The sequence below is a fragment of the Eptesicus fuscus genome, chromosome 10 (genome assembly GCF_027574615.1).
Source record: "Eptesicus fuscus isolate TK198812 chromosome 10, DD_ASM_mEF_20220401, whole genome shotgun sequence".
Lineage (NCBI taxonomy): Eukaryota > Metazoa > Chordata > Mammalia > Chiroptera > Vespertilionidae > Eptesicus > Eptesicus fuscus.
In genome coordinates, this window is record NC_072482.1 from 73,547,139 (window position 1) to 73,570,021 (window position 22,883).

At 39.2% G+C, this 22,883-nt stretch overlaps 2 long non-coding RNA genes across 2 annotated transcripts; one reads left to right on the forward strand and one right to left on the reverse strand.

Moving 5' to 3' along the window:
- Positions 1–107: 107 nt before the first annotated feature.
- On the forward strand, positions 108–22,613 carry LOC129150446 (uncharacterized). Its single transcript, XR_008557194.1, has 3 exons — positions 108–1,090; positions 16,371–16,497; positions 20,789–22,613. It is a non-coding gene; the product is annotated as an uncharacterized LOC129150446 (long non-coding RNA).
- Positions 5,627–8,918, reverse strand: LOC114230594 (uncharacterized). Its single transcript, XR_008557195.1, has 3 exons — positions 8,663–8,918; positions 8,489–8,569; positions 5,627–8,413 (listed from the first exon to the last, which is right to left on the reverse strand). It is a non-coding gene; the product is annotated as an uncharacterized LOC114230594 (long non-coding RNA).
- Positions 22,614–22,883: the final 270 nt, after the last annotated feature.

Here is a 22,883-nt window from a genome sequence, read left to right on the forward strand (position 1 = left end):
AAAGCCAAAAGTAAATGAATGGGCCTATATCAAACTAAAAGTCTCTGCACAGTAAAAGAAACTGCCAACAACACAAAAATGCAACCAACCAAGTGAAAGATGATATTTACAAATAGCATCTCCAACAAGGGGTTAATATCCAAAATATATGTGTTTTTTAAAGACATTTACATAGTCTATAAACTAGACCGTGTTTAGCAGTTGAACATTGTGTGACTATAATATTGTTCTGTTAGAATGGACAATGTCTCAAAGACTACTTGAAATATGTTTGAATGGAAATTCCTCATCCACATAATCTTAAAATCATAAGTAAACGAGGACAGACAAAAGAAATAAATGTAAAGTGTATTTAAAAAGTGACATAATTTACTGTGGAAACTAAAATGTAGCATAAAACAATACCTCCCTAGTTAAATTCCGGTAACTATTCCAAGGTCCTTCACCATTCGCTTAGAAAATTCAGTTCTACAATCACACTGCATTAAAATATGACAAAATCAATTAAGTTGAACCATATGAAATTGTTGCTATTTGACTGTTTTTGACCTGCAGAAACAGCAATTTCATGAGTTACCTTAATATATATTTCTTTTCATCATAAACTCATAGCCCATTGAGGCTCTTTCAGGAAAACAGATATCCATATTTCCTTAGTTATATTTTTGGCACAGGCAGACAACCCTGGTAGGAGAGATGGATTCTGGAGTCATGGTCTTTTGAGATTGTCCACAAATACAAACAGTTTCTGATCTAATGATTTAATTTGCAGCATAATTATATTAACCAGAGTGTTCTGTTCTTCTCAATCTTTGTAAAAATGATTCTGCCAGTTCTGAAGAACAGATTTGTAATACTAACTGTAAAAAATAGATCAGAGTGGGAAAGAATGAGTTACTGAGAGCAAAAAGAAAATAAGGTGATTGGTGATGGTTTGGTTTATTCATTTCATTCACAAAATATTGATTGAGTGCCTACTATGTCTTACAGTGTCTTCATCTACGAAACAGGGATGACCACTCTCTCAGGGTTGATTTGAGGATAAAAGAGTTAGAATATGGAAGGCACTTAGAACAGTGCCTGGCACATAGTGAGTGAGTGCTATCATCATTATCAACAGCTATGTAGCATTTGCTATCGTCATTATCAACAGCCAGAGCATATGCTTAGCATCAGAAAGAGAAGCCATTTAGACATAGGACTGTTTAGATTCAAAAGCAGACTTTGCCTTACTTTGTTTTTCTTACCTGAAAATAAAATAGTAATTTGCTTCCCTCTATATGCCTTCAGATTGAAATCTATCAGTGGTTGAGTAAAGAGAATCTAATTCTGAGTTGCTTTTACATATCTTGTTTGTCTAAGCATGTCAGAAGTATTGAGCATTTTAAAAATGTTGTTGCTTCAGTACTTTGCAGTATATGTAAGCACACACACATCTCGAAATAGAATAGGTATTTCTTGTGGGGGAAGGTGACACATTCTTAGATGCAGTGTATCCTTGTGGGTGGTAGCTGCCAGGCATTCTGTCACCTCTGTGGCCAGGGCCTCAGCAGCTCCAAGAAGTTGTCTTCTGGGACCTCATTGATTCTACCCCTAGGCCTGCGGTCCAAGTGGGGCGGGGAAGTTGAGGTTTCAGAATCTTTGACAAGTACTCTTCATCCTCTTATTGGCTTTTGTCAGCTCTAGGATGTTCATACCTTTTCACGTTAAGTTTTCCTCATGAAAACATCTATTAGTGACTCTTTTCTTGCATTCCATAAACTCTAAACAACTGGGTGAATGAAAATCGTTGTCTCTGCACAGTGGCCAGAGGACTATCAAGTGGTCATTTATCTCCCTCCAAGGCGTTGGACTCCACTGTGCTTCGTTCCTACTCCCTCCCTCTTAGTCTTCAGGATCTGTAGTGACAGATGCTTGAAGGCAACCTTGGCTTTCACTATAATTCCTGGAAAAACATTAATGTTTATCACTGATGTTCCTCCAGATTCCTTTGCCGATGATACCTGAAAGACTTCTTTCAGACGTTGCTAGTTTTAGTCTTTAACAAATTTTCTAGCCGATTTTCATTTCTGAATGCCTAAAGATGCTGAGTTGAGGTTCTGAAAGCATTGCTCCATCCAAGGCTCCCTTCAGGGCTGGTGAGCGCTGGTGTGTCATGTTGTATTGGTGCCGGCTGAGGGGGAGGCTCCTCCGTCCTCTGCAAAGGTTGCCTGCCCATGTATCCCCTAAAACTCTCTCTGGTACTTTGCTAAATTTGGAAGCAGATGGAGGTATTTTCTCCCTTACTTCCCCAACACATTTCTTTTGATTTCTCAATCTGTCATTCTCTGGACCAGGTAGTACTTGAAGGCTTCCCACCAAGTCAGAAGATGGACATAAGGCTCATATTTATGTTTTCACTCACAGGCCACAGAGACTTCCCTTGAAAGTCAGAAGCAAGTATATTTATGGTTACATTCTGTTTACAAAACTTCTTCGTTTCCAAAGTTTTATGTCTAAAATTCCAAACAGGTAGGAACTGTTGGCAAACTGGTTCATTGGGCTTCTAGGGTGAGGGGCATGTGCTGAAAACGTTGCCTTGCTGACAAGTGTCAGTATTCAAAGAGGGAATACTGGAGGCCTGGCAGGAAATGCGGAGAGTATGTGATTCACACAGACCTCTGAAATGCAAGCACCATCTCCTGCTCACAGGTAATGTGAGTGAATAAATAATAAGATTGTGCCCTAGCAGTGGTCGGCAAACTGTGGCTCGCAAGCCACAGGCGGCTCTTTGGCTCCTTGAATGTTTAGCAAAGGCCAGCTTAGGAGTACCCTAATTAAGTTAATAACAATGTACCTACCTATATAGTTTAAGTTTTAAAAATTTGACTCTCAAAAGAAATTTCAATCGTTGTACTGTTGATATTTGACTCTGTTGACTAATGAGTTTGCCGACCACTGCCCTAGCCGGTTTGGCTAAGTGGATAGAGCATCGGCCCGGGAATTGATGGGTCTCTTTCACATCGATATTTCTGTCTCTCTGTTTCTCCCCCTCCCTTCCACTCACTCTAAAAATCAATGGAAAAATATCCTCGGATGAGGATTAACAAAAAATAAATAAAAATTAGATCTGTAAGCAGGCAGGCAGTCCTACTGACGAAAATTACATAGTGTACACAAATCTCTTTCTTATGAAGCCACTGATAGTTGAGCTCTGCTAACTGATCCTACTGTTCAAGGAAAACGGATTGGGAGTTTTGAATGCTGGGCCTTTACACTTCAGCTACCTGTTCCTTTCTGTAATAAGCTCACCTTGGTTACAAATGGTTAGTGACCATTAGCAAATAGAACATGTTTGCTTTTCCTAAGTCCCGTATTTCCTGCCAGCTTGTTGCCACCAGCTTCCAAAATGAAAAGTTGGTGAAATTGCAGATGAAAACACTTTCAGGTGGAAACACCTTTAATCTGGGCAGAATGATGATGAACATTTAACTTTACCACACGAAATAGAAACAGAAGTATGATTTAGACATTTGCTAACATTTCTTCTTAGCAACCCACATTATCTAAATCCTAGTCTCAGAAATCTGGAGTGGATGTTCCAGATGTTCATTGTAAGCATCACATTTTAACAAAGGCTTCAACCAACCAGAAAACATCTCAAAGAGGGTCTGTAGCCAGGAGAGAGGGGCAGCGTGGAGGGAATCCAGGATTCGGTAAAGCCCTGAGAGTTGCCATATCCAAAGGAAGTGCCTATGAATGAGGACATGTGTTTGTTGCTTCGGAGAATGGGATCAGGACACTCTTTGGGAGTTGCTAGAGTTCAGTTCCAAGGGAGGAAGGCTTTCTGTAACTAAGTGGTAGCTCCGTTCTTACCCACATGAGGTACTGAGTTCCCTGCCCCAGGAAGTGTTCAAACATAGGCTGGTTTCTGCTGAAGCTTTTACAGAGAGGATTCCTCCTCTGTGGGGCTGGGGGTTGGGACAGATGGTCCTAAGGTCTCTTAGTACACTGCTAAAGGTCTACCATGAAAAAACAATATTTGAAATCATCTTTATTTCCCCTTTTTTCTTTTTCTTTCAGACAGTACACTAGTTAATAACTCATGCTCTATTGTTGTTGTTGTTGTTGTTTAAATAAATTGCCACTGGCCTACCTCTGTGAATAGCTAAGGGGAGCCAAGTAGTGCTCTTTCTTGAATGTGATAAGCAGGAACTTAGAAATTCTTACGTGAATCACTTAGCACGAGATAGACAGTTCTGAGCTCGCACCCTTACAAAAACCATTTGAAGTCTAGAAATGTCATCTTTGTTATTATTATTATTATTTCCCCTTTTCATGCTACCTTGCCTAAGCAAGTCCCTTTCATTATCCTTTTCCTTAATGAAGTTTTGGGTTGTCAGAAAAGGGAATACTGCAGACAAATAAGGCTCAAAGTCATCTTGTTTCCATAAATCTCTTCTGACTCAGAGCAGAACTAGACATTACTGGAACAACTGTGTATCAGAGAAGTACAAATAAATAATAGATTAAGAGCAATCTACATTGGAAAACATTGCCCATATCACCCTTCAATCTGAATAATATTGTTTGTTCTCATCCCAGTTACCCAGAAAACCCCAAGGCAGTTAACATTGGAATGGAGGTTTCTTTGCTGGAGGTATCAGAGTAAGCTGTTAAATATAACTTAGCTAGGACCTCATTTCTTACTGCACTTGAGGTCTCAAGTGTGCTTAAATCCAAAAATCATATCTTTGTGCTTTTCCAATGGGTAGAAAAATGGCATGCAAGGAGGTGGGAGGGAGGGGGGATATCTTCATATCCCCAGGACCTTGCACAGTGTGCAGCACGCAGCTTGAATTTGTCATGAACAAACAAATGCATTGAAAAAGATGAGCAAAGATGTAGGCATTTAAGTGCACACTATACTTAGTTGGGAAAGGAATGTGAATAACTCTAAAAATAATTCCAGCCGAAACCGGTTTGGCTCAGTGGATAGAGCGTCGGCCTGCGGACTCAAGGGTCCCAGGTTCGATTCCGGTCAAGGGCATGTACCTTGGCTGCGGGCACATCCCCAGTAGGAGGTGTGCAAGAGGCAGCTGATCGATGTTTCTCTCTCATCGATGTTTCTAACTGTCTATCCCTCTCTCTTCCTCTCTGTGGAAAATCAATAAAATATATTTTTTAAAAAAAAATAAAATAAAAATAAAAATAAAAATAATTCCATATGTAAGGATTTCTAGAATGTAAACTCCATGAAGCCAGGGATTTTTATCTTTTCTTTTTCCACTGATATGTTCCCAGCACCTACAACAGTGTCTATCATATAGTAGTTGCTCAATAAATATTTGCTGAGGATATATAAGAATACATGAATCTTTTTTTTTTCTTTTTTTCTTTTTTTCAGGGAGGAAGGGAGAGGGATAGAGAGCTAGAAGCGTCGATGAGAGAGAAACATCGACCAGCTGCCTCCTGCACACCCCCCACTGGGGATGTGCCTGCAACCAAGGTATATGCCCTTGACCGGAATCGAACCCGGGACCTTCCAGTCCGCAGGCCGACGCTCTATCCACTGAGCCAAACCGGTTTCGGCAGAATACATGAATCTTAAAAATTATATAAATTAGTGCCCAGAAATAAACCCAAACAAATATATTTAATGGATCTTTGATCAAGGCACAAAGGCAAATCAATGAACAAAGGATAATATATTCAACAATTGGTGTTAGAACAACTAGATACCCATATGCAAAAAAGAGATTCTAGACAAAGACCTTCCTCCTTTTACAAACATTTACTTAAAATGGATTGTAGATCTAAATTTAAACTATAAAACATCCAGAAGAAAACATAGAATAGGTGACCTTGGGTTTGGCAATGATTTTTTAGTTACACCACCAAAAGCACAATGCAGAAAGGGGTTCATGGCCAAGGATGGGTTAAATGCCAAATCTCTGAGATGTACGGGTACTTGCACTTGGAAGAGAAGGCCAGAAAGAAGGTGGCTGGGGCAGAGTCAACCAGGAGGAGCCTGGGAATAGAGGAGGGCAGAGGGCAGGTAAAGACCAGGAGCCTTGTGGCAGTTATAAGGCCTTTGAGTTACACTTTAATGACAATGGGAAGCCATTAGTTTTATGCAGGTGACTAATAAGATTTGATGCAGTCAATAAATGTCAGTTAACTCTGAATCTGAATGACATTTTGATGGTAGGTAGTGGGTGCTTTCGCTTTAAAAAAGAGAGCGCAGAAGGAGAAAATGAGTTGTTTGGTTTTGGGGAGGGGGTGCTTTTGTTTTTTATTTTTGCATTTGTTTTATTTTCTTGGGAGTTTGGAGTAAAGCATGAGTTTATTCTGAGGAATACTAACTTTGAGTCACCTGCACACGTGGAGATGCCAAGGTGATGGCTGGGAACATATGTCAAAGGATTGGGGAAAAGGCTAAAACTCAAGAATTCATCACTCTCCTAAATTAGAATCGGAGGGAGAATTAGCTGAGGGAGAGTACAGACTACAAAGAATGGAACCCAAAGACAGAGTCACGGGAAATGCAGGCATTTAGAGAAGGCAAAGGAACAATGTTGAGAGATAGGAGGGAATGGGGAAATGACAACTTAGGTCAAGCCCCAGATAACCTCTAGCAAAGGAATAGAAAACCCAAAGTGAGAAATTTCTGAAGACTTTGGGTCAAAGGAATAATATAAAGAGTTCAGTAGAAGCAATACTGTGTCTTCTGTGTTGCCAAAATCAGATCCCATTGAAGGAGCCAGTTAAGGCTATGGGCAGAGCTATGGTCAAAAAGAAATTGGGTTCCAGAAAATTTATCTTACAAAAATACTTGAGCAAATGCCCAAGAATATAACTATAAGATGTTCATCAGTGCACTTACCATAGCAAAGATTTTTAAATCACTTGAATCTCCAACAATAAAAGCTTAATTAAATTAATTTAATTGTACCTATACCAGGCAAAATTTGGCAGCCTTGAGAATAAGGAAACATGTTCACATTGTGTTAAGCAGGAACATATTAAAAAGTGATCAAATGTATCCCGTGTTTATAAATATACATGTACATATTTATAAATTTATACATATAAATTCTTAATTTTTCTTTCTGCGTTCATGTTTTCTCAGTTTCATCATGGACATATATTACTTGTGACATTTTAAAAAGAAAAGTGTGGAAATTCTATTATGAGCACATTCACTCTCGCTGTTATCAGCACCACCCTCAGGAACAGAGAAGCCTCTAGGCTATCACTTCTGTAGAGACCAAAGCCTCATAGGAAAGTAGTTAGGATGGAATGGTGAGAATTAAATGAATATTATCTCTCCGATAATGTTATAAGGACAGGCACAGTGGATAAGCTCAGACAGGAACATTCAAAAATGTAGTTGAAATAAGGAAGCAAAACCAGATGAATACAGCTGAAGATGAATAGGCCCACGGGATGTCTATCAGGCTGAAATTAGGGAATGGTAGAGTCTGTGACCGTAGAATAATAATAGCTCTTCAACTCAGTCATAGAAAAAGGAACTCATCAACCTTGTGAACCTTTACACTGTAATTTTAAATGTTTAAAAGAACCAAATTAAATTATGTAGTTGTAAAGTGGGATAAATTTTCTGAATATTTTAATCCTGCTAGGTATAGAACAGATGTTCCCTTACGGAAGCCATGTTCGGTTTGTATAGAATCTGGAATACAAAAAGATAATTGTCTGAGCAAGTGTCCTTCAATAAGTCTGCCTTTTAAATGCCATTCGAGATTAGGTGGAAGGTATGCTAGAAAATCATTATTAAAGTTTCCAAGTTACAAGGATTTAGTAAAGACCCAATATGTCTGATCCAGGTAGTTGGTAAACATAAATATCTCTGTGTCACATCTGTATTTTCAGGGAAAAGACAGGGCAGTGCCTAAGGATTCAGTTCTGAGACCCCCAGCTGAGTTTCAGAAAAGCCCAGAACTGATCTCAGAATGCATAAACTCAGCCTGTCTTTGACAGAGAAGGCTCCAGGTTTAGTTCATACATTGCCCTCAATTCCGGAGCTACATCCGTGGTAGATGGTCTCCCTCTGCCTGCTGGATTCCCACTGGGCTCTCAGGGTCAGAATTCTGAGAAGTCAGAGACTCCACTGAGACTGGGAAAGAATCCTGAGCAGGTGCAGCCCCTGCCGCCTCCTCCCACCCCCAACTCTGTGGATCTGTTTCAAGGGAGGTGGGTGGTTCAGTGCAGGGCAAGGAGTGGAGGGAGGCAGCACACAGTAATTATGTCTTCCTTGAACTGCTGCAGGCAAAGCCCCTGACATTTATATCCAAAAATGGCTCATTCTGATCCCACAGTCTTCCCAGAGGAAAGTCTGTCATGTCTTCATCACTTTCCATTACGGGCAAGGATCTGTTCTGCACAGGAGATGGCATCATCACTGGCCTGCCTGGCATTCAGAAATAGAATAGGGTTAGTCACTGCGCCTGGCACTGCCCGCCCAAATCCTGCTGCCCCCGCATACCCCCTTTGCTGCCTCTCTTCAGTGCACATCTGCTCCCAGGGTCTGCTTCAGGCTGGCCAGGTCTTCTCACAGTCAGGGCACCTGGGTGGGGCCAACAAGTCCACGGAACCGTGATGAATGCCCCATCTCTCTATTGCCTCCCTCTGCCCCCAGGAGCTAGACTAGCACCCTTACCTGGCTAAATGCTTCCAGAATGTTCTCCCTACAAAGAAACGGCTGAAGTAGGATCCATTCATCTCAGAGTTAGTTCTCTGGGCAACTAGCCAGGGATACTTCCTGACAGCTTTCAGGTTTGCAGAAACTTCAGATGCTTCAGAAGGATTCAGAGGAAATTAAAGACATGGCTACTCCAACCCCAAGAGATACACCTGCACCGAGAGCACCCAGTGTAATTTTAGCTCCAACACTCATACCCTTGCGGCATGATGCTCATCACACCAGAGGTTTTGTAATAACAAAGTCTGCTATTTGAACTCACAAATTTGGCAACCTGACTTAATAAGTTATGTTCCATATGCAAGGACATTCTTAGGAGTGTTTTTGGAAGTTGGTTTTTCTTGTGAGATTTGATTCTTGTTTTCGTCCCTGCTTCAAAGCCAACTGAGATTTTATAGCTGATGTTTTCAGATGCATCAATCATGACTCATAGCAGTTTGGTAAAGGATAAAATACTTCTATTTCTCAGGTTAGCTTTAAAAATTAAACATTCAAGTGAAAAAATTATATTATTCCAGTAGAAGTCACTGATGAAATTAATGAAAATTGTTATTTTCAGAGAAGCTCCATAAGACATCTAGACGGTTTTTTCCCCTTCATCCAACTCTGACCTAATTCAGAGCTTTTCTTTTAAGTGTATCTTGATTTAATTAACTGTTTAAAGTTGCCTCTCAAAGATGAGCTTCATTTCTGAGTAAAGACCCTAAGGAAACTTCTGAGGGTCAAGAAGGCTTCCGGAGATGCTTTGCCTCCTGAGGTTGACCCGATGAGGCCTCCTTCCCTTTAGGGAATGCCAGGCTGCTACAGGCATAGGCCCTGGATCTGAACGCAAGCCGAGTGCCTGTGAGTACTCCCACCACACCCGTGGGTCCTGAGGAGATGGAAAGGCTGCAGGTCAGGATCTTTAGAAGATCTGATCCAATAAGACCATGTGGACTTTTCAATTGCCTTAAGAAAAACCCTGTTTGAAAGAGGATATATCTGGAGGATATATAGCTATCTGCTCAAGCACAAAGGACATCCTTAGATTTCCTCAGTCTTATCTTACCCCCTGAAGGGAGATGACTGGAAAAGGTCAACATGATTTTACTTGGTTTCTACAAGTCAAATAAACAAATTATTCTTAAAGATCCACCATATTTGGGCACTGGGGACACCAGGACAAACGATGTGTGCCCTGCCCTCAAGGAACTTCCAAGAATTTCTCTGTACACCATTCATTTAGAATGAGGTGTTTTATTCCCCAGCAGAGAAAATCACTACTAAGTAGATTTCACCGTTTTCTGCCCTTTTGTCAGTAATTCCAAGTCTTCATTTAAAATGTCAGAGGGAAAAAGGCGATGCCCCTGGAGAGACGGGAGCCTCTAACTCTTTCTTCACACCAGCCAAAATCTGACAGATGTCTGTGCCTTTTCCTTCTCCCTCACCCTTCACATCCGATCGGTCATCTTGAACTAGTCTTCCACATTTCTCATTTCCACTGCCACGGTCTTCATTAGGGCTTCATTGCATCTCACCTGGAAGATTTTGAATGCATTCTGGCTCCAATATCTAACATCAGTCTTATCTAGCTCTTAACCACTCTCCATACTCTACCATAACTGCCTTTTGATATGTCAACCTTTATGCTAGATCATAGGCCCTTAAGGCAGACACTGAGTGTTTAACCTCTGTATCCTGGGCACCTGGCACAGTGAAAGGCTAATAGCAGTCACGCAGCCCATGTTTATGAAATGTATGCAAGAAAGGTAGAAAGACATATGTGGGCATTGAATGTCTCCAAACCTCTGTGAGTTTGCAGTTCCTCCTCTTCAGTTTCCTCTCCAACGTCAACAATCACTTCAGATGCTTTAGCAGCATTACTGCTTCTTATTCATTTATTTTTACTACCCTAATAAACTGTTAGTTTTGATCTACTATGGGCCAGCAAACCAGACAATTAGTTTTAGAGAGTGTATAAAGTAACGGTGACTGGCTCTGGCTGGGTCCCTCTTCTACAATTAGAGCAGCTAAGCTTCGGTGCACGGCTTTTTCGAGAGCTGTTTCAGCACCTTGGTAACTGGGTTCCACTGCTGGGTTGCAGACTGCAGAATTGTCAATAAGCCTAAACTAAATTTTTCAGTAATCGGCGGTTTTAATTTTTAATTTCATTTCAACAGGAATCTTTCAAATTTGCTTCTGGAAATGTATATAGCAAGACTCTTGCTTTTACTACATTTTAAAAATGATAAATATGAATCTTTAAAATATTATTAAAATGTATCTCACTGAAAAATATTAATGTTGTTATTTTTATTTATATCTTTGCTGTTTAACTCTTTCAATCAGTGTAATATGAAATGAGGCAGTATATAAAAAAAAATCCATGTTAGCCTGGCCAGTGTGGCTCAGTGGTTGGGCATTGATCTATAAATCAGGAGGTCATAGTTCAATTCCCAGTAGGGGCACATGCCTGGGTTGATCCCCAGTGGGGGTGGGGGGAGTGCAGGAGACAGCCCATCAGTGATGTTTCTATCTCTCTCTCCCCCTCCTTTCCTCTCTGAAATCAATAAAAAATATATATTTTTTTAAATGTTCAGGTTTAAATGAATATAGAGTATCCTCAATTATAAATGCATGGACATTGTATTATTCTGTTAAAAATCTCTCCCTAATTCTATTCTTAATGGGTTCTTTGTCAATGGAGACCTGAGCAACACAGCTCTGAAATACTTCTCAGCATAGAGCACTGATTTCTGCTTTTCCTTTTAAAACTGTGGTTGGTTATATTTGCAAGTGAAAATGCTGAGCACCCTTGAGAAAAGCAGTTGAGCTCGGAATTGAAGCCAACTTCTCCTCCATAAAAGCACAGCATACACCAACTCCTTTGACATCACCTTCTGCCTGAGCTCCTGCAAATGTAGGCCTGGACAGCCAGGTACACGTGTGGACACCTGACATTAGATACACAAATCCACAGGCTAGACTAAGCCAATTGGATTCTTCTTCCTGGAAATGTAGAGCCAGGGCTCTGAGACAGAATTGATGAGTTGATGTTGAGCACTTGACCTGAAGGGATGGAAGAGAACTTGTTGGGCTATATGTAACCTGGCAAAGCTGATTTAGAGAGAGAGGAAGTAAAGAGAAGCATTTTGAGGCCCTAGGAGAGACACAGAGTGTGACCTCAATCTATATAATTTTCAGGGTCTAGTGCAAAAGGAAAATTTGAAGCCTCTTGTTCATAAGCAGGAAAAATGCCATTAAAGGTGCTAAAATATAAGGATTTTTCCTTTAAAAATAGTTCATGAATTATAAAATGTATAGGCATATATTAGTCAGCTCAGGCTGCCATAACAAAATACCACAGTTCTGGAGAATAGAAGTCCAAGATCAAGGTGCTGTCAGGGTTTCTGGTAAGACCTCTCTTCCTGACTTGCAGATGGCTGCCTTCTCGCTGTATCTCACATAACATTACTCTGCAGAGATAGAAAGAGAAAGAGAGAGAGGGAGAGAATATCTAGGGACTCTTCCTCTTCTTGTAAGGACACTAGTCCTATGGGATTAGACCATTATGACCTTAATTACCTCTTCAATGGCCCTATCTCCAAACACAGTCACACAGAAGGTTAGGACCTCAATATATGACTTTGGGGTGGGTGGACATAATTCAGTCTTTAACAAGGGGTAACAGTGGTACATAAGTAACAACATAAACTTACAAGTTGAAGGAAATAATATTTTGGGTGTTATAATTTGAAATAATATGACAAGTAATATTTTATTATTGTTCTAGATTGGTTGATTATAATACATTTCTGGCTCACTTCTGCAAATATATTAGATCATTGAAATGTATACTTTTAACAACTTCATTTGCAGTTAGTATTGTGGAAAGCAACATGAGTTGCTCTTAGAAAATTCAAAATTACAAATAATGTTTTATCAGTTTTCATTCTGAGGAAGGTCTATCTGCTGATGCCACTGTTGCTGGAGCTGTTAAGAGTATTTTATAGGCTGTGAAAACATTGGGACAAACTTCTGATTAACTATTTTGAAATACAAATATTAGCACAGTTAGAACTGATGATTCTGGTAAAACATTTTTTTCTAAAAAATAATTAATGCTTTATACAAATCAGTTTCATGTGTCTAAATTTAATTTTAAATATAAATTTGTACAATGGTATTTTAATATTTCCTCTTACATTTCCTGCACCTTATGGAGGTTATACAAAAAACTGACTTCATAATTTACATATAATTCAAACACCTGTTTTCACATCCTATCTCTGTATGTTCAATTACAAGAGAAAATTAATTTAAAAATTATCTTCATTAATAATTGTTTCATCTGATGCTTCATATGAAAAGAGTGTTCTTTTCCATAAAATGTGATGGTATTTACATTTAATTTCTATTTATAAGCTTGTGGATATTTGTTTTTCAATGATGTGGCAGTTTTCAAACCAGAGATTTTTAAACTATGAAGAATTCTACTAACTCCCTAGTAGGCTTTATTACAATGTCCTTGTGTATGGTTTAATTTTTTAATCATTTACTGATGAAGATTTACCACCTGAGTGCCAACATTTTCTAGCCAAAGACTAAGATTTGTGTTGATACCCCAGAGATGGACTCCAGGGACAGACTAGCAAACTAGCCTCCTGTTTGGGTCATTGTCCTCACATGGCCCCTCCTTTCTCACCAGGGTTATGGCTGCTGCTGCCACTGCTGCCATCACTATCATCACCACCAATCTGGCCCAGGTCTGGGCCTTGGCATGTGCAGCCAGGCTAACTGCTACATGCACCTTGCCCACTGCTCACCGTGCCACAGGACTAAGTCAATGTGTGTTTCTGTGCTGTAGCTTCACATATCTCCTCCTCCCATGCATGTTCCACCAGACTTAACTTACAACACACGAGCTCCTCATCAGCCAGTTCGGGCACCATCCCTCAGGAATCCACGCTGTGCTTGTATCATGTTCTTGGATGCCCATAAGAGAGCCCTTTGTATTTTTACCAAAAAGTCCCCCATCTGGTAGGTACTACTAGATGCCCAGTCATTGCCCATTTTCGCTTCTTTGCTAAAAGAAAGTTATTTTTCCAGGGAAGCCATGTGCCAACTTCCCAAAGCTCCTTACATCTAAAGTAATTAGGTAACTCCGAGTCAGTGAAAAATAATCACAAGTGTTCTAGAGATTTCTGGGAAATGTTTTCTTTCCTAATTCACAGTCTTCTTCCTGCCAGGAATGCAGACATAGGCTGAAGATAAAAGAGCTATCATGAAGCAACAAGCAAGACAGAGTGGGAACATTGTTCTCTGATAACATCAAAAAGCAGTTACACCATCCCTGACTGCCATCCTCTGAACTCTTTATATTAGAAGCATAAACTTGTTTGGTTAGGCACTGAGTCTGGTTTATCTTACATGCAGCCAAATGCAATCTTAATTGAGATACCCCTTCACTTAAGTTAGCTTGGGTAGATTTTTGTTTCTTGTTACTTGCCATTTATGCTCCAACCATATCATATGAGATCATTTTGTGCACAAAGGCCTTCCTTTAAGGTGTTTTCACTCCTACCAACCAGTATCTGCAACTCACTGTCAGAAGCCTGCTACGGGCCTGTTGGTCATAAGAGTCATAAGTGCATGGGAATTTACATTGGCTGGGAGCTATTCATAACCCTTCCCCTAATTGGGTTATGGATAGCTCCCAATTAGGGTTGAGTCAGAGTTATGCCCTGTGGGACTTTAATATAACCCGCTTGCATGTCTGCACTCACCCACCCATTTCTTCTGGGGACATTTCCTAATAAACTACTTTTACATTAATCTTACTCTTAGGATTCACTTCTGGGAAACCCAACCTAAGCTAGAATAGGTATTACCATGTGGTATGGACTGAATGTTTGTGTCCCCTCAAAACTCCTTTGTCGAAACCCTAATCTTCAATTTGATGGGTTTTGGAGATGGGATCTTTGAGAAGTAATTAGGTAATAGGTGGACAACCATGATGGGATTAGTGCCCTTATAAAAAGAGGAAGTGAAGCAAAATACCTCTCTCTTTTTCTTTTTTTTTAATAGATTTTTAATAGATTTCAGAGAGGAAGGGAAAGGGAGACAGAGATAGAAACATTAATGATGAGAGAGAAACATTGACTGGCTGCCTCCTGCAGGCCCCAAACAGGGGATCAAGCCTTCAACCCAGGCATGTGCCCTGACCAGGAATCAAACCGTGACCTCCTGGTGCCCAGGTCAACACACTCAACCACTGAGCCATGCTAGCCAGGCAAAACCTCTTTCTTTTTGTGTGCATGTGCCAAGAAAAAGCCATGTGAGGGCCTAACCAGGAGGAGGAATCCTCATTAAGAACCTGAACATTCTGGCACCCCACTCTCAGACTTCTAGCCCCCAGACCATGAAAAATAAATGTTTGTTGTTTGAAACACCCAGTCATTGGTAATTTATTATAGCAGCCTAAACTGACTAAGATACTAGAGATTTAAAAGCAATTTAAAATCCAATCAGTTTTGACATTTGTTGTATATTCAAGGCTTCAATAGGAAGAAAGGCATCCTTCTTTGCAAAATGCATGAGCTCCAAAAAATAAAATAAAATCCTATTCCTCTTCCCATATCCCATCTGATAGCAGCCCAGGGATTTTTTGATAGTTGAACTATAACGTGATACTTCAAATAAATGTTTATTTATTTGTTTAAAAGTAATACAAAGATAATCACCATAAGAGAATGCCACTATCTCAATACCAAAAAGATGAACAAAATACAAATATATGTTGGCCAACATGTTGATTTGGGGCTGTCTTCCACACCTCAGAGCAACTTTAGTGGGAGGAGCACTGCAGGATGGCGCTGGCTCCAGGGGGACCACAATTTGTCACTTCCGACCTCTTCATCACCCTCCAACACTATACTTTCCTCACCCTAAAGTGCTAATTATCTTGATAGTTTTTTCTGTTGGCCACATAAGACATGCATTTCAGAGGTGTGTGTGTGTGTGTGTGTGTGTGTGTGTGTGTGTGTGTGTGTGTGTGTGTTTATAAAAGAAAATGTAGCAGCTTTATTCACAGCGTGAATATCTTTTATCTTGATGCTATGAGTCGCCACTTTCATGTTAGCAGGGCTAGGGATTATTTTTAAACATCTAAATCAGTGCTTTCATTGAGAAAATTGAATCGTGCTGGCTTGTAAGCTCCAGATGAAAAGCTGAAACCCTTTCCAACAGCTCACTTCTGAGGGCTAAGATCAGGGCAGACGGCTCAGTGTTCCTTGATATATGATTTGATTACCTGTCACTGCCAGATGCCCAGTCTGAGGTACGTGAAGAGAAGCACAGACAGACAGCTGTAGCTACAGAGTTTAGGAAACAGAGGTGCCCTTTCAATTCAATGACTGAAAAGCAAAATGCTCCTGCCGATTTTAAGGAAACGCAAATTTTGAAAATAGGAAATGTCTTCCTGTCTTAAGAGGTCTGTCTAAACACCTTCCCTTCTCGCTCTTAGTTTTCACAGACTCTTTGACATCATACTGGAGTTCTACCAAGCTGGGTTTAGGAAATGTCCCCTTTAAAAGAGCACCATTGACTTTAGAGACTCAGAGAACTATAGGGCTGGAAGGAAACTTCCAGAATATATAGTGCTGAGTTCAACCCTTTTGTTTTTCAGGTGACTTGTGACCTCCTGTCATTCTGATAGTGCATGATGATGCACTGCCCAGCGAGATGGTGTGTGTTCATGTCAACTCTGGGTTGCATTGATCAGAAACCTCCAACTTCCATTAAAAGAGAAGAAGGTATGTGACTGAAAGAACCCTGGGAGTTCTCACAGCATCCTAGGGCAGAGTGTGCATCTGAGACTCATTAGAAATCTGAGCAACTCAAGAGTCCTCAGAAACCCGCCGTGAGACTTCCACCTTTCAATAACCACAGGGTTTCCTGCATATCTGCTCATTCATTATGCTCGTGGCCCAACACACCTGCAACTTAGGTGTCCACCACTGACTGATGAATGCGTCAGGTCCCCAAGAGGGAAATCTAGTTGACATCACTCATGGTCATGCCAGCCTCGCCACTGACAAGTCTACTGAGGGAACCCTCTGGCCAGATGTCCAATTCCAGTGAGGTCTCCTGATGCTTAGAGTTGAAAGGTAGGGTCACTTGCTCAGCTGTGGAAGAATCGCCAAGGCAGGGAACAATTGGGTCTCTAATAACATGAAATGATTTGTTTTCCTGAGGGCTGTCAAATTCACACAAAATTATATCATATCCAAGCAGAGTGTATGAAAAACAAACATAGTCCAACACATGGTTTACCTTTATTGCTACAACATATCACATCTATAGACTTAAAAACAAGAAAAATTATCAATAGGTATCAATAAGACATTTGGTAAAATTCAGTAATCACTCATAATTTTAAATTCAAGAAATAGTTAAGACACCATTAAAAAGGAAATGACTAGCTAGTTATGTAATAGACAAGGGAATAATTCTTACAAGATAGTAATTTTTTTAAATTACCCCCTCAATTTAAAAATGGGCAAAGAATTTGAAAAGGTAATTCATGCACACAGAAATGCTCAGCCTCATGAGAGATTGAAATGCAAAATAAAACAATACTAAAGTATTATATTTACTCATCAAGTAGGCAAAGATGAAAATAATGATTATACCTAAGGCTGTTTAGGGTGTGGTAAAATGCACACTCTCATAAATGTTTTTGGAAGTATATATTGGTAAAACTTTCTGAATAAGCTTCTGGCATTATTGATCAAAAGCCTTAAAACTGATTAAGCAATTTTACTAGGAAGTTATCAGGTGTGTTCTTGATATTTAAGTAAGTAGATGTTTATCATGGTATCTCTTAAAATACAGAAAAATTATAAACATTAAAAACATATAACAATTAGGAAATTTAATTATTTATGATACTATAAAAATAGAGATGACACGGGATGCTGGAAAAGAATACACACAAAATAGTTATAGGTATATTTCTAGGTGGGATTTTAAAATATTAACCTTGATCTTTATTTTCTTCTTCGTGCTTTTTATATTTTCCAAAATTTTTCTGATACTAATTTTGTTACTGAGAAATAAAAAAAGAGTAAGCATTCACAAAGACACAAAAAGAAAAAATTTCAAAATGGGAAAATGTTGAAGCCATTCCCTTTAAAATCAGTACCAATAAAAAATGTCAAATGTAAAACTATTATGTAATATTTTTATATCCTGTAAACCCAAGAAATAAAAAAAGAATAAGACAGAAGTTGATCCCTGGAAAACAGTTTAGAAAAAGTGTTTTCTAAACTGTTACAGAAGATAGCCTTCTTAAATATAGCAATCACAGGCCAGAAACTGTAAAATAGTAATAATAAAAATACACAAACTTGTGACTCACAAAAGATAATCATATCTAATTTACCTTCCTAAAACTTGTTGGGAGAATTGGGTAAAATAATTGATTTGAAAGCCCTCTCATATTAAAAATAATTAGTATAATTGTAGTAATAATAATTGTGTGGACCTGTTGTCTAAAATAAAAATATATATAAAGTGATGTGATCCCTTTCAAGTAATAGTCACTATTCTGCCACTTGCAAAAATATACATTTTATAATATTAGTGGGTACTCGTTATTGATATCCAGGAGAAGAGCTGTAAAAACAATGTCTTATAGAAGAAAAATGGTTTTTACCCCTGGCTTTCACCACCCTCTACCTTTCTGGGGTTGGCACCTATAAAAGCTAAGGTATGACAAGAAGACATTAGGCAGCACGGATCCAGAGAGAGGGCCTAAGAACTACACATACACTGGGGTGTATGTGCTCTGATTGCCTTGCAGGTGCCTCATATGCAATATCCAAGGCCATTTGCAGCCCATCCCCACTCGGAATGGGTGAGTGAGTGGCATTCTCTAAAGGCAGCAGAGGTCAGATGGGGCTAGAGGACATAACAGGACAGAGGCAGAGGGTCAGGAGACATGTCTAAATAGAAAGGGCTGTGCAAGAGGGTAGGGTGGGACCCTGGCTGAAGGACCAAAGACTGAAGAGCAAACCTCATTTAGGAGCTGGGAAATGAGCTGGACAATGTATAGGAGCCATCCCTAACCACTACCCCCCATCTCCACCCCGACTTTCTCCTCGGGTTCTGAATTGATTGGAAGACAAACTCAAACCGAAAGCCAAGAACTGTTTTGTGCCTGAACTAGCTCACTTACCAAATAAAAAACAATTCTAAAACTAAGAATAATTAATAAAGTAATAGAAGAGTTTCTGAGTACCTATTCCCAAATGTATTTTACCTATCTAATACTCTCTCCTGCTTTTCCATCAACATCTAGTTCAAAACTTAATGCCCTCCGTACCTCCTTAGATATGTGTGTATGTCATAGTAAAAACCAAACTTTTAGATTCAAATGCCAGCTTCACCATTTACCAGTTGTGCAATTTCCAATAGAATGCATAACCTCTTTTTTACTCATTTTCTTCATCTGAATAATAAAGAATAAAACACTTACTTTATAGGGTTGTCAGAAAGGTTAGTATGGTAAGGCAAGGAAATCACTTGGAAAGTGCCCAATACATAATGAATGCCTCATAAACTGTGTGTGTGTGTGTGTGTGTGTGTGTGTGTGTGTGTGTGTGTGTGTGTTTAAATAAAACAATATGTTGTTTTCAACATTATACTTTGAAAGTTCTATAATACCACCATTATAAATGGAATGAGATTTTTAAAAAACACACACTTTTCTTCACTGGCATTCCTCTAAGGAAGTGTTGTGTATTTATTTGGAAGAAATATTTTAGTAAAATGATTGGGATTGAGGGTAAGACCTCAAAATCAGGCTTCAGGTGACAAAAATACTGTTCAGATTCAAGAAGCAAGTTGAGACATTTGTTTTGCTTCTGAGAAAGGGGGAAGAGGAGAAAAGCCAAAGGGGAGGTAGAACGAGAGAATGAAAGGAGAGAGCAACTCCCAAATTTCCTGCCCAGGTTAACTAACCAGGAGACACACAGGAGAGAGGATCAACAGCTAGACTGTCTGGCCTAGGAGAACATCGTTCCTTTGGGGATTTTAGAAAGGATTTTCATGTAGTTTTGTGAAGCTCACTCATTTTGCAGAGGGACAAATGCCAAGACTGGGTGAGCCATTTCTTCTAGTCTACAAGCTGGGCAATCAACAAGAGCATGTCTCCAGAAATACTGATAGGGCACCGGGAGCTATGAAACTACCGTGATGGGGAGGGATGCTAACTTAAAATAGCCACTTCCAAATAGAGATGGCCATACATTTTGACTCAGTACTTTCCTACCTTTATTGTTTTCAGCCTTCCAGAGACTTATCACTTCAGGGAAGTTAAGGCAATTTAATATGTGCACACACTCCATTAGCCTGGGATACACCTGGACTGTTTCAATTTCTTCACCCCATAATATTTACTTTATTTCAGAACACAGGCTTAGCTTTTGGCAGTTTAATTCTCTTATCATATCTGGAAGGCCAACTGGGAACAATTAGCCTCTGTTATCAATTTATATCTGAAGTTTATCTGAGGTCAACAAGCCTGGTGTTGCCATTTGACTATATTAATTATATTCCATCCAGGCAAGAACTATGAAACTCATGAGACAAATATTAAGTAGACTGTTTGCAAATGAAATTAAGATCTGCCCCAACTCAGTCACAAATCAGAGACTGCAGATAAGACATTGAAGCCCAGAGGGTATTTTATTTTGCATGGTAGAAAGTATGGTGGTAAAGTTAGTCCAAACTTGTTACCTGTAATGCACAGGCATAGATCACTCCCTAGCCTTGGCCATTCCCCAAGTGTTGGGCAATGGGAACTGAGGCAACTTCGTTCAAAGAATTACTCCCCCCGCCCCCCGCCTTTTTTGTTGTTTTTTTTTTTTTGAGGAGTGAAGAGAAATTAGAACAATGGTAATGAAGATTACCAGAAAACATTTTAACATAAAAAAAAAAAACTTCTCCCCACCCTCTACACACACACAGCTTCACACAGAAGATACTATCAGTGATCCTACCAGTGATGAGGTGACTAATTGCTTGGCTTTTGTACACCAGCCAGATGCACTGGAAAGGCAAGCTCTGGAAATTGAAGAGAGGGAGAGAAGAGCACCTCAGCACGTAGGAAAGGCACCCGAGTTGGGGAAGTCATCTAAAGGAGAAGTGGAGGTCGGAAAGGCCTCGTTCACAATCGGCCTGGTGTCCCTGTCTGCATCTTCCTCACCCTCATGCCCATCAGCTGAGAATCTCAAGGCAATCTGCCCGGGGAGCTGAGCCACATAAAGGGCCAGTTTAAGGCACGAAAACAAATGCTGGTATGTACTATTTGTTCAGGAAATTCAGTTATGCAATAAAGTAAAAAAATGATATCACACACCACCCGTAGGTAAACAGCCTCTGGAGCTAACTTTGTGCATTTTTTGGACTTCTATTACATCAGTTTTGAAAACTGGTTTAGCATACTAGGGGTATAAATCTACATTAAGCAAATTCAATTTCAGCCATCTGCATTTGAACAAAAAGAAATCGAAATGAGTTGGCTTTTTTTCGCATTTGTAAAAATAATACATGTGTATTGGGTAAATACAGAAAATATAAGGAAGAAAATTTAAAAATCAACATTAATTCTAGCACCAAGAGAAAAACCCTATTAATATTTAAATATTTATCCTCAAGGTTTTTTTTCAATTCATATGTTTAGAAATACTTTTTATTGTTATCCTATATTATATGCAGGTTTTACACTTAAAATTATTTTAAAAGATAAGACATACATCTGGCATTAAATTCAAAAGGCCATACAATGAAAATAAGAATCCAGCTACCAAATTGCATTTTCCAGAGTCAGCTAGGGAACAGTTTATTTTAGACTAGAGGCCCAGTGCACGAAATTCGTGCACTGGTAGGGTCCCTGGTGGCTGCCGGCTGCCACCTGCCAAACGGGTGGGTACTCCCTTCCTTTCCCGGCCAGCTCCGCCCCTGGTTTAACTCCGGGAAGAACTCCTTGTTGAGGGGACAATTTGCATACTACACTTTTATTATATAGGATTCTTCAGAGAGAGAGAGAGAGAGAGCACTGCCCTGATGACACCTTGATTTTGGACTTACTGCCTTCAGAACTGTGAGAGAGAGAAAAATATCTGTTGTTTTAAGTCTCCGAGTTTGTGGTACTTCCTTACAATAGGCCTAGGACATGAAAAACTCTCTTTATAATATATAAAATACTCTTATGGACTATTATCTGTTTCTTAGTTTTATTGATATATATCTATTATTTATTTTATTACATTTTTAAAAATATATTTTAATATTCAGTACTTTTCCCTCATTACTTATCTTTTCTGAATTTTCTTAGTAATCTCACAAATTCTTCTTTATGTTTTAATTTTAGAATGAATATAAGTCCTATTTTCTGTAAAACATAAACCTAGTCATTTTTATATATACCATGATTTCTTATCGACAACAAAAATTCACAATATGATTACTTTAAATAACAAAAATTCACAATATGATTACTTTAAATAATAAAAGGTCCATTCATTTAAGTTATGATTTGAATTTTTAAAGTTGATTTGCATTTAACAATTTACATTTATTCCAGAAAATTGCACCAATGTGTGTTTTTAAAACAATTGTAGATCTTAAAGAATTATTAAAAGTTTGTATTGCCGAAACCGGTTTGGCTCAGTGGATAGAGCGTCGGTCTGTGGACTGAAAAGGTCCCAGGTTCGATTCCAGTCAAGGGCATGTACCTTGCTTGCGGGCACATCCCCGGTAGGGGGTGTGCAGGAGGCAGCTGGTCGATGTTTCTCTCTCATTGATGTTTCTAGTTCCCTATCCCTCTTCCTCTCTGAAAAAAATCAATAAAATATATTTTTAAAAGTATGGGGAAAAAAAGTTTGTAATGAAGGAAACTATAGTTTGAAATAATAATATAGTGTTATTGGTAATAATGCATGTTTCTTTGATTTCTGCATTATTTAAAATGTTTAAAAAACTCTTTCCCATCATTTATTTCAAGTAAATGGTCTAAAAGACATTCTACCTAAAGGATGTTTCCATTCACCATCCATCTAGCCCAATGCCCCAGCTTCAATCATAAATGTTTTTCCAAAATCCTTCCCCACCTATCCCAAAGTCTTCCTATTTC